This window comes from Sminthopsis crassicaudata, chromosome 3 (genome assembly GCF_048593235.1).
Source record: "Sminthopsis crassicaudata isolate SCR6 chromosome 3, ASM4859323v1, whole genome shotgun sequence".
Classification (NCBI taxonomy): Eukaryota; Metazoa; Chordata; class Mammalia; order Dasyuromorphia; family Dasyuridae; genus Sminthopsis; species Sminthopsis crassicaudata.
In genome coordinates this window covers 13,632,215-13,644,992 of record NC_133619.1, presented here as the reverse complement: position 1 = coordinate 13,644,992, position 12,778 = coordinate 13,632,215, and positions in this window count along the sequence as shown.

Sequence of the window (12,778 nt, the reverse complement as noted above, 5' to 3'; positions counted from 1 at the left end):
CACACTGCAAACCATGTACAGGATAATTGGGGAAAAGCACTGAAACTGAAGGGCTAGAGAAGGCTTCTTGTGGAAGATGGATTTTAGTTGGGACTTAAGGGAAGCAGGGAGGGCAGTGGATGAAGTGGAGGTATGAGAAGCAGCCAGAAAGGATGCTGAGAGCCGAAAGGAGGGTCTTGTTCATGCAGCAACAAGGAGGGCCAGTATCGCCGATGGAAGAGTACGTAGTGGAGACTGGAAAACCAAGAGGGAGCTAGTTATGAGAGACTTTGACTGCCAAGAAAGAGAGCGATTTTTGTCTGATCCTAGAGATGAAAGGGAGCTTCTTGAGTTCATTGAGGAAGGAGGTGACATGGTGAGCCCTAAGCTTTAGGAAAACACTTTGGTGACTGCATGAAGGGTGGATTGGGGGAAGGCTTGAGGCAGTCCAGTTTAAAAAATGGGATCATGTCTGTGTGAGTTTTCAAAGATAAAAAATTTGGGACATAAAATTCACATGATCAAGAAATTGTACTAAGTACACATACTAAGAAACTGTATTAGCGTCAGACTCCATATCTCCAGACTCTCCGCTTCTCCTGTCCCCTAATTAAACAGCCCTGGAACGACTCTAAAAGAAAACCCCAAGATGATTTGCATATCAAATTACCATGAAACCCCAGATTTATGGATGAGAGGACTGAGTAGCCAAGTGTGCTGATGGGACTTTTTTTCCCCAAACCACCTGGTAAGTTTTAGGATCAAGCATTGCCATAAATCAGAGTCCTGAGCTTCCAGGCTGGGCTTGAAATAATGGGAAACATCTCTTATGGGACCCATTTCCTGATGTTTCATCAAGTTAGCACAGAATTACATTAATCAAAGGAAACCAGAAAGGAAAATAGGATAATAATTCAAAAAGCACTGGGCTTAAAAAAGTTCTTCGATAGAGAGTCAGGTGTGCAGGAGGTGGCCCGGGGAGTGGAAAAGGTTCTAGGTCTAGAATTCCAAGGCAGAGGCTCAGATCTTGCCTCTGTCACTGCCTGTGTGATCCTGGGCAAGACCTCAGACATGTCTGACCCTCAGTTCCCTCCTCTGACAAAGGACAGGGTTGGGCTGGATGACCTCTAAGGAACTCCCACTTCCCAATCTATAATTCTTGACTAAGTATTGATATGATGTATGCAGTGCAATGCAATGCAATTCTTCAAGGATTTATTGAGATGCTTACTCTATGTCAGGTGTTAAGGACACAAGGAAAATGTTCCTTCTTTGCTTTCATTCTCTGGAGGGGGTGGGGCATGTTCCGTGATAGATGAATGAATGAAGAAATAAATGGATGGATGAATAAATATATATACATATATATGTATATATATAAATACAGATATGTATTATTTATATGGCCACTATATGGTATTTTAGGGTGGGGAGGAACTAGTTTTTTTGGGGGGGGATCAAGAAAAGTCTTATGTAGGAGGTAAATCTTGAATGGAGACAGGGTTTCTAAGACAATAGAAGGGCATTCTAAGAATGGACAACAACCCTTGTAAAGGCAGGAGGTGAGATATTGTCTACAGGGAGTGGGATGGAGGCCAGTTTGATTGAAGAGTAGAATGCATCTAGAAAGTTTGTTGTGAAGTACTCTAGATAATAGAGTAGTTTGTATGCCATGTTAGAAGCAATAGGGATCCCTTGAAGCTTCTTGAGCAGTAGAATGGTCAAATCTATGCTTTAAGAATATCACTATAGTGGCTACATGATCTGTGAATGAGAGGATATAGAGCGGCCGCAAGGAGACCAATTAAATTATTGTAATAATCCAGGAAAATGGTTAGGGCCAGAATTGGGATGATGGGTATGATGATGAGTCTGATGTTAATACAACTTCTCAGTAGTCTTAATCAAGTGAATTATGGGATTCCAAATTCTTTATCTTTGAAAATCACATCTGATCCCATTTTTCACTCATTAAAAGTGACTGCCTCAAGCCTCTCCCTACTCCAATGTACTCTTCCTTCATTCAGCCATCAAAGTGATTTTCCTAAAGCTTAAAGATGATCATGTCACCTTCTTACTCAATAAGAGAAGAGTTCACGTGGGAGATGATGGAGAGCTTGAATTGACATTTATTGACAACTGAGCAGATATGGCGCTGTGGGGAGAGTTGCAAAGGGATAAACCTTGGTTTATCTTGGTAGCTGGAAGCCTCCTTCCTAGGCCCAATAAAAAAGAAAGGAATTTTGCAGGAAAAGTGGTTGTTTAGAGGGAAGAAAATGAGTTTTAGTTTGGACATGCTGAGTTTGGATGAAACATCCAAATGATTTTATAGTAGGATGTTGGAATAATGAGTTTTATTTTGAACATGTTGAGTTTGAGATACATATGAAAAATCCAGGTGATGTTTACAGCAGTCAATGACAGTTCTGGACAGAGATTTGCGAGTCATCTACCTAGAGATGATAATTGAACCATGAAGACTGATGAGCTTATGAAGAGAAAAGAGAGTCTGAGAGAGAATGCTGGGATATGTCCAAAGGGGATAGGGTATGGTTGGTGAGCCCCCAAAAGGAGCCTGAAAAGGTGGATCAAAAGAGAAAAGTATCAGGAAAGCTAAAGGAGGAGGGAATATCTAAGAAGATAGGGTGCCTTACAGCAGAGGTGTTAAACATACCAAAATATCTTTCAAAACTTCCACCTGCTTCCCCAACCAGATTAAAATGTGATCAGGAAATGTTGAGTAAAATAAATAAAAGTACAATGCAACAGAGATAATATTGATTTGAGGTTTTCTAAGCCAATGTAGCTAATAAGGATCGAGCTTCAATTTAAGTTTGATACCATTGCCCAATAGCATCATAGACCATAGAGAGCTAAGTTAGGAGGAGGCTGGAGAAAAGATCTTTGTTTAGCAATTAAGAGATCACTGATAGACACTTAATAAAGTGTTATTTTCCTAGCTGTGTGATCCTGGACAAGTCACTTAACCCCAATTACCTTACCAAAAAAAAAAAAAAAAAAAAAAGAGGAATTAGGGGGGAAAAAAGAGATCATTGATAAACTCAATGAAAAGTTTCTGTGGAATGATGGGACTAATTAGGGAAGTTTGAAAAGTGAATGGGAAATGAGGAAGTAGAGAGGGAGTTTAACTCTGAAAGAAAGTGGAAGTTTAGGATGATGATCTAACACATGATAGAATATATGCTCTCTTTTCTCTCTCTCTGTGTCTCTCTCTTTTTCTTTCTGACTCTCTCTCATCTCTCTGTCTTTGTCTCTCTCTGCCTCTCTTCTATCAACCATTTATCCATCTATCTATTATACAATGCACATATGCACTCACTCAAATATTTTTACCTAATGATGTTGCAAGAGCTATCCTATTTCCTCAGTGACATTGAGGCTAAGGATTTTTTTTAGCATGCTTAGAGGATTAACCGGGTCATTTACTGGCTTCTAGGAAAGAAAATGTCAGAAAAATATATTCCAGGTCTTTCTGAAAGGGTAAGATTCCTCTAAGACAAAAGATTTTGGAAAAAATAATTTAAAACCAAGAAGAGCATTGCACTGTGAAAGTATAAGATTGTCTGAGCTTCTGAAATAGGGTCTGATACTGAAGGTCAAGTCCAGTTTTGAAATTTCCAAACTATGAAAAACCAATATGTCTTCCAGCTTAATGCAGATGGCTGAGTCATTTGTTCAAAGGACAATCTGGGAAAGATGAAAGGTGTAGTTTGGGATTTGTTTTTTAATTTTTGGTGCACAGCAAAGTCCATTATTTTCAATATTTTATTCTAAGGAAAAGGAGGCAAATATGAAATATTCCAATGGATGAGAAGTCTGACTTTTATCTGATATTTCTTGGAAAGTGACTTTGTTGCCCTATTTCTTGCCAAAATCTTTAATCACAATCACACAGTCATAGCTTCCTGTTCAGCAGAACATGAAAAATAATGTAAACACCAACCCTCAGTCAATGAAAAAAGAGAAAGGAAATGCAAAAGTCAAGTTCATCTTTCCCACTTTATTATTTTGCTGGATCCATCTTCCATTTTCTGAACTCTAAAGGCGTACGCTATTTGCTCTTGGCTACTCTGGACTCCCAGTTGAGAGAAGGTCTGAGATCATTGGTCTTATATCAGAGAAGATTAAAGAGCAGGCAGTTCTAGTCAAATATCCAGCATTACTTGTTGTGTTAGGTTCTAGGATTCAGGATGCTTAATGTGCATCATGGGAATGTCCAATAAAGATTGCCAGAAATTTGACATCATTCATCAGCAGGACCAGCTCAGGGCAGATTGGGAAAAAGTAGGAGCCATCTCTTTGGGGTGGGGAAGAAGAAGGAGTTATGAATCTGATCCCTTCACCTACAGTCCATATCCCCAAAGTTTTTAGATCTTGATAGAAAGGACCATGGCATATGTATGTTTATATTGCATACCTACATATCTTCATGTGTATGTCTTTATCCTCCATATTACCTTGCTACATGTACAGTTGGTGTTCAAAATGTGGCTTGAATCCATCTGAGAATCATATTGTGTGCAGGTGCTGGGGTTAGGAAGATAGAATAAAATAACCCCTCTCCTAAAGGAGCTCAAGCATGCAAATAAATAAGTTCCCATATAATTATTTTTGAATTTTTTTCAAGGCAAGTAAGTTTAAGATTTGTCCAGGATCACACAGCCAGTATTAAGTGTTTGAGGTTGGATTTGAATTTAGGTCCTCCTAAATTCAGGGCTACTCTATCCATTGCACCAGCTAGCTGTCTCCATGTATAATTATTTAAGAAGGATGTAGTATGAACAATTGAAAGAATTGGGGAAAATCTCACGGAAAAGGAACTTTTGATTGGATTCTTGAAAGAAACTAGAGATTGTAAGGGTGGAGCTGAGAGCTTTCTGATTATGGGGCACAGCCTGTTCAAAGGTGTGGAGGTGGGAAATGGGGAATAGCCTGTAGTCTAGTTTGGGTGAAGGGTAGTGATGCACAATAAACCAGACTGTTCTGATGAACTGTGACAGATGACCTTCTGGAGACAATGCCCCTGCCTTAAGCTATTTAATGAATTGTTGAATTCTAATTCTATCCATAGGAATATGGGATGGGTAGAAGAGAGATTTGGGGGCAGGGGAGTTCTCATGGCTCTTACTCCTCCTATCTGTAGGGTCAGCTGTGTAGCCTCTCATAGACATTTCTCTCTTTCTCTTGTCCTCCCTAATCTTCAGTGAGCCTAAAAAATCTTTCAAAAATGCAAATTCAGCGTGTCTTTATGATTTTATTCCTTATTCTCCCTTTTGATCCTTTTCTTTCTTATCTTTTACATCATTTTCCCCCTTTCTCTTCCATCATCCTCTCTGATATGTGGTAACAGATTCACAATGATGTGCTCTGTAGGTAAACATTTTATCTCCTGCTTATTAACTTCTCCCTTCCAAGAAAATTGACCCATCACTAAGTGTTTCCTCTTAGAAGGGACCAGCCAATAGGGTACTTCTCTCTCTCTCACTCAACCCAGGTTTTTGTAACTCAGAAGGTTTGAAAAGAGCTGCATAAAAGAGCAGAAATGAGATGAATTAGAATCCATTTGCCATAAAAAAGGGGAAAAAATCCCAATACCCTCAATTGCTCTTAACTAAAGAACATTCGATGTTGCTGATAGCCAAAGGCAATACTCCTAAAATTATCAAAGTCCTTGTTTACATTGGTGATAGGTATTGATTTTTTTCGTATTAGAAAATGATTATAAATTATTTTAAATATGTTAATTTATTTAAAATAATAAATACATCAATGCGATTTTTTAAAAATGAAAAATACTATTTTCTAAAAGAAAAAAAATTAGTGAGAAAAGTAGCAGTGCTCCATATTTTTACAAACCTTTTGAAGGCCTGGCATGATAGGAGGCAGCTGGATTCTTCGCCTCTACATTCAATGTTCGCCATATGTTGTTTTGATTAAAATATATAAAGAAAGTCTGGCTTCACACAGAAATGTGGTTGGAAAAGGGAGGATTATTTTAATAAGCAAAAATCATCTAATTACTACAAAATCGTTTTGACTTTGTGGATCCCCTAAAAGGGTCTTGCATTCCCCCAAGAGTTGTTGGATCACCCTTTGAAAACCACTGATCTAAACAATATATTCAAAATCCAGGATATGGCCCTGTAGATCTAGAAAAAAGCCGACAAAAAGCTCTGACATTTTGAGTGGACTTCAAGCTTAATATGAATCCATAGTGTTGTGTCAGCCAAGAAAGTCTCAATGAGATTTGGTGGAGCACTAAGAAAGGCAGTGCCCGGAACATATGCTCTATTATGCACTGGTCTGATCTTTTACAGGATGCCGTGCTCAATTCTGGGTACCATATTTTGAAGAAGGCAATAATTGACTGGAAGGCATCTTGGGCAAAGCAACCAGGAAGATCAGGGGCTTTTCAGTCATTACAATAAGATAATCCATTGAAAGAACTAGGTCTATTTAGCTTGAAGAAGAACAAACTTAGGAGAGGTATGATCAAAATTGTCAAGTATTTGAAATGATTTCATGTGGCAAAGGGATCAGATTTACTTGGGACCCCAAAGACAGAATGAAGAGCAACAGGCAGAAGTTACAGAGAGCTTGATAGAAGGAAAAATATTTTATCAATTATAATGATTTCTAAATGGAATGGCTATTTACAATAGAGAAATACACACACATATATGTATATATATACACACACATATACATATACATATATATAGATGAGATATACATATATGTATACATGATATGTATATTAGAGATATTCAGGCAAAAAAGGACTTAGAGTTAGGGTAGATTTTCCATTTTAATTATCTTAAGTTTCTCTGTGATCCAATTTTCTCCTCCTTACAAAGTGTTTGGTAAATGACTTGTAAAGTTTTTTCAAGTTCTAGAACTATAAACTTATGATTGAAAAGTTGAATGAGCATTTTGGTCGTATGGTGTCTCTGAGGTTCCCTCCCATGGAGATTCTGTGGCCTTCTACAAAATTTGTTGTTCAGGGTTTAATCCATATCATCAAAAAGCAGGAGTAGTTCATCTTTCCACATTCTACCAGCTCAGGAAAAAAAAACACTGAGGGAAAGGATGAATTTGTCTTAGTAAAGGCATTGTTGGAAAATCTTTTTGAAGCAATTTTCCTTCAGGGAGATAGCTTAGTATAGTGTAACTATTTATAATATATATATATATATATATATTAGTATAGTGTATATATTATATATATGTATATAATATAAAATATATATAAATATATATATATATATATATATATATATATATTAGTATAGTGTAACCTGTTTGATCTCAGGACCCTTTAAAGACTATTAAGAGTCTGTTTATGTGGGTTATGTCTCTTGGTACCAAGTGTACCAAAAATTAAAATGTCCCCGGACCACATTTTGAGAACCAGTAATAATAGCAGATAGATTAAGACCTAGTATAGAAATTTTCCCTGATATGGACTCAAAATCTTTTTGTCTGCAAATTCCCCTCATTGCTCTTTCTTCTGTCGTCCTGGTCCAAGCAGAAGAAGTTGAATCCATTTGTAGACCATGCTGGTTCCTCGCTGTATCTTCTTCCCTCTTAGTTTCCCCATTTACTTCATCTGCTCCTCATATGGCATAGTTCTCTCTCCTCTCACCATTTTGAATCTCTCTCATCTGGACACATGCTTCATTTGACATCATCAAAATGGGATGCCCCAAGTCAATCATCACAATATCCCAGTGTCTGATTAAGGGAGACCACATTAAGGCTGCCATCTTTGTTATTTTGAATACTTTCACGTCCCACTGCCACCTTACAGTATTGCACTAGAATCCTCAGCTATTTTTTCCTATAGACTGCTGCCTAGCCATCATTCTCTAGCCCTAAAATTTAGAAGTAGATTCAATCCAAGTACAAGACTTTTAATTTAACCTTATTAAATTTTTGCCAATTTGGCCCATCATTTGGCCTTTTGAGACATTTTTGGATCCCCAAACTGGCATCAATTTGTTTATCCAAATCTGAACTGCATGCTTTCATCCAAATCATTGGTAAAAATATTGAATAGTCTAACGGTTGTTGTACTAGAAATCTCCATTCAGCTTGACAGTGATCCATTAATCACTACTCTTTGGGTCTGGTCAGTTCTTAGTTCTTTCAATTAGGTCTAGTCCACATCTTTCAGACACGTCCATAAGAAAGAATAGCACGAGAGACTTTGTCAAATGCCATCCTCAAACCTTGTTATGTGATATTTTTAGTATTTCTCTGGTGAATCCATCTAGTTATATATTAAAAATAAAAATTAACTCCAGTCTGGAATAACTTGTTTTTTGATGGATTCAGGTTGGTTTTTAATTAATCATTGCTTTTCTTTCTAAACACCTACAAACCATCTCTTAATTTTTTTTTATTCTAAAATTGGAATCAGTCAAGTTCATCCTTCTATGGTTCCAGTCTTCCCTCCAACTCACCCCACCCCTCCAGTCTGGAATAACTTTTTTTTTTTTGATGGATCCAAGTTAGTTTTAAATTAATCATTACTTTTCTTTTTAAATACATACATACAAACCATCTCTTAAATTTTTTTATTCTAAAACTGAAATTGGTTAAGTTCATCCTTCTTTAGATTCTAGTCTTCCTTCCCCCTCTCCCCACCCCTCCAGTCTGGAATAACTTATTTTTTGATAGATCCAGGTTGGTTTTTAATGAATCATTGGTTTTCTTTCTAAGTACCGACCAACCATCTTTTACATTTTTTATTCTAAAACTGGAAGTGATCAAGTTCATCCTTCTATAGATTCTACTGTCTTCCCTCCCCCTCCCCCAGCCCTCAAAATCAGGAGCAGACCTTCACATCTCTCATGGCCAGTGTCCTGCCTGGTACTGCATTTGTCACAAAAAGCTCAAGGTGCTGAACATTTCATTCATTGCCTGACTTTCTCTATGAGGAAGAAAGCAACTGGGATAGTAGACTGTGTGATCATTACTGTTACTTAATGAATTCATAATATTTGTTTTGGACACTTTTAAAGTAATGAACATATTATTCCCTGCATTGATTATACATTGTTGTAGCATAAAACATTCCGTGATTGCACATTTGAGGTAAGCCATAGCTCCATCTTTTCCAATAGCACTGATTTTCTGCTCTGCTTTCTTTGACTTTGTAGCAGACGGTAAACAATCCAGTAGATCGTTATCCTTTTACCACTTAGACTAGATTTTAGAAAAAAATACCTTAATTGGAGGAAATATACGCCTTTTTAAAAATTGTAAGAGTTATAGAAATGTCAGTGATAACAATCAAGGCAGCATTGATATCAGAGTTTCCTAAATTGTCTCCATAAACTCAGTAGAATTATCAGTGATAATAATCCATGGGATTCACGAGACTGACTGCTCAAGAGATCCATAAAACAAAAATGGTGAAGAGTCCCTGAGCTCTGCTAAGCTTCTGGGGAGAGGGATGTTACTGTGTCCCAGAGGACCCTAGAATTTTACTTTATTTAGATAGAGAGAGAGGGATTCTTTTTTTCTTTTTTTCCTGAGGCTGGGGTTAAGTGACTTGCCCAGGGTCACACAGCTAGGAAGTGTTAAGTGTCTGAGACCAGATTTGAACTCGGGTCCTCCTGAATTCAAGGCTGGTGCTCTATCCACTGCGCCACCTAGCTGCCCCTGAGAGAGGGATTCTTAATGTCAATTATCATTACTGACTTTTCTTCCGGGGACAGTGTGTTTAAGCATGCTCCATAATTTCACAGGGGAGTGACACTTTCCCACGTGCGCCTGGATCAGTGTGGTACTTACTCCCTCCTCACCCTGCTTCCATTATGGAATTCTGGGACCTAGCTTCAGAACCGCACAATTTCAGCATGAGAGAAGGAATCTCTGGGCTCTATAGTCCATACTTGGAAAGGAGAAGGAAATAACAAACTATTCCAGTATCTTTATCAAGAATACCCCAAATGGGGTCATGAAGAGTTGGACATGATTGAACAAGAAAATACTTGGGGGGAAAATCCCTCTACTATTTAGCAACAACTACTTGACTTTTGCTTGAAGATCTCCAAGATGAAGTGTCTTTCTTTAGAGTGCTAACAACACAAAACCTCTGTGGATTTCTATCCTTTTAGCTGAACACATTTTTTTTTTTTGGTGGGGGGAGAGGGATCTGAGTCTCTTCCCAGTGGTCCAGTCCCTAGAATCTGAAAAATTCTGGACTCTTGTGAATGGCATCGACTAGTTTCTCTTAGATCTTTTGTAAGTATTTTAAAAAATAATTACAGAGTGAACTTTACTTCCAATTAGACTGTGAGCTTCTTGAGAGCACCAGTTTTACCTTTCTTTGTAGCCCCTGCGTTTAACACAGGGCCTGACACTTAGTAGATACTTAATAAGTGCTTAGTGATTTTTCTTGACCTCCTAGATGTCGGCAAATGTCAGAGAAAGAAAGCGAAAAGTTAAAGCGACAAATAGGGATGTATTGTCATCTCTATGCAGAAAATTTCCAATATTTCTAAGGCCCATTCTCTGGTCACCTCTTCCTTTGGAACGGAACAGCCAGGATGTGGCTCCTTCTCAACTCTATGGATGTTCATCAAGGCCATCCATTCATAGCCCCAGGAAACCTTGTTTTCAACCAGTTCCCATTCCCACTATGTTGAGGATATGGCAAGGGCTCAACACATAGGATGGTCCTTCTGGAGTTTTATCTTGTTACTGGTTACTTGAAAAACTTTCAAAAAGCATTATTTCAGCGAATAAATGAGTCTCTACCTCTGTATTCCCTGAATTAATTCATTTCAAAGGAACCCAAAAAGAGGAATTAGTTTGTCCAAAGTATGCTGTCAGATATGAGCTGCAATTTTAAACATTCCATTAGGCCTCCTTTACTTAAGTTCCCAGTATGCTTGTGATGCCAAATACATCAGAAGGGACTCAAATTCATTGCATTATTATTTTTTTTTCGGAGGTAATTGGGATTAAGTGACTTGCTCAGGGTCACACAGCTAGGAAGTATTACGTGTCTGAGACTAGATTTGAACTCAGATCCTCCTGCATTATTTTTTAAAAGATATTTTGGTAAGTATGCATATATTGGATTTAACATACATTCTACCATGTTTAACATATACTGGAGTACTTGCCTTCTAGGGAAGAAAGGGGAGAAGGGAAGGAGGAAATTGGAACACAAAGTTTTGAAGAATTGTCCACACATGTTTTGAAAAATAAAAAGCTTTGATAAAGGAAAAAAAGATATTTGGATTATGCTAAGCATCTAGAAGTGCAGCTAGGTGTGAGACCTGAATTCAGACGTGCCCTCAGACACTTGCCAGCTGTTTGACTCTGTGCAAGTCACTTAACTCTGTTACCTTAGTTTCCTCATCTATAAAATGATCTGGAGAAAGAAATGGCAAAATCACTCCAGAATCTCTGTCAAGAAAAATGGGGTCATGAAGAGTCTGACATGAAAGTGGCTGATTAAGCATCCAAAGCCTCGGGCTGTAAGAAATAAGGGTCAGAGCATTGGGGAAAGGGAGGGGGTCATAGTGATGCTTGCCAGGTTTGGTGAGGAAAACTGGATAGCCTCTCACAAGAGGAGCAATCCAAATGGCTAGAGAGTTTGCAGTGGATCCTGGGCCTGCGGTTGGATTGGATTCTTGGGCTTTTTAGTAGCAAAAGCTCCTGAAAATCTCCCTCCTTCAAAGAACTTTCCATCTGGAGAGAAAAACAAATATTTTACTATACACGCCTGCCTCTACTTGATAAGGAGCTGGACATTTAAACGGCTCAGCAGCTAATTGAGACACTGGGGGTATGTTTATTTTTGAAATGACTCTGGCGATTTTGCTTTTCTGGTGTCATCTTGAATAAATCATTTGAACATCCACTGGAATCCTGAGATTTAGAAGTCATTCTGACATACTATTAAGCTTTGAGAAGCTTTGCTTAAAGAGCGAAGTGTGGCGGGAAGGCCGAAGATTTATTTTCCTGTTTCTCATTTAAGGTTCCACACAAAAGATTCAGTAAAAAAAATTATATCTATCTATCTATATCTATATCTATATCTATATCTATATCTATATCTATATCTATATCTATATCTATATCTATATCTATCTATCTATCTATCAAAGAAAGGAGTTGACAATTTCTTGACCTAGGAAAAACAATTGCTCAGTCCTCTTCCTGGGAGCCCCAAAGTAAATTAGGCTGGGGGTGTGGGTCTGCTTAGAAGAATGCACCATTTGAGGAGACTATTAAGATGGCTCAAGTCTTGGCTCTGATATTTGAAAGCAGGATGTTCCTGGGCAAGTCACTTAATGTCTCTTAGTCTCAGTTTTCTTATCTGTAAAATAGAAATATATATACTTCATCACAGTCTTCTTATGAGATTCACCTGAGAGTATATGTATGTAAGGTGCTTACAATTAGCCAATCAGTTCATCAATCAGTAAGCATTTGCAGCTTTGTGCCATGGGCCAGAAACAAGGCTGGATGCTGAGGATACAAAGACAGAAATAAATTGTTTGTAGGATCATAGATTAGAGCTGGAGAAAACCCTGCCCTCCAAAGGACAAAGTTTGTTAGGAGGAAACAGCATGTTGTCAGATAAGTAAGTAGAGACTCTTAAAAAATATAATCAGTTGATTCACTTTGCGCCAGACTTTGGGGATAAAAAAAGAGACCATCCACTGTGATTGGTGGGTGGGGGTGGGAGTGACCTTAGACATTTAGATTAAGCCAGAGACATCCAGCTCTTAAGATAGCAGTTTAATCATTT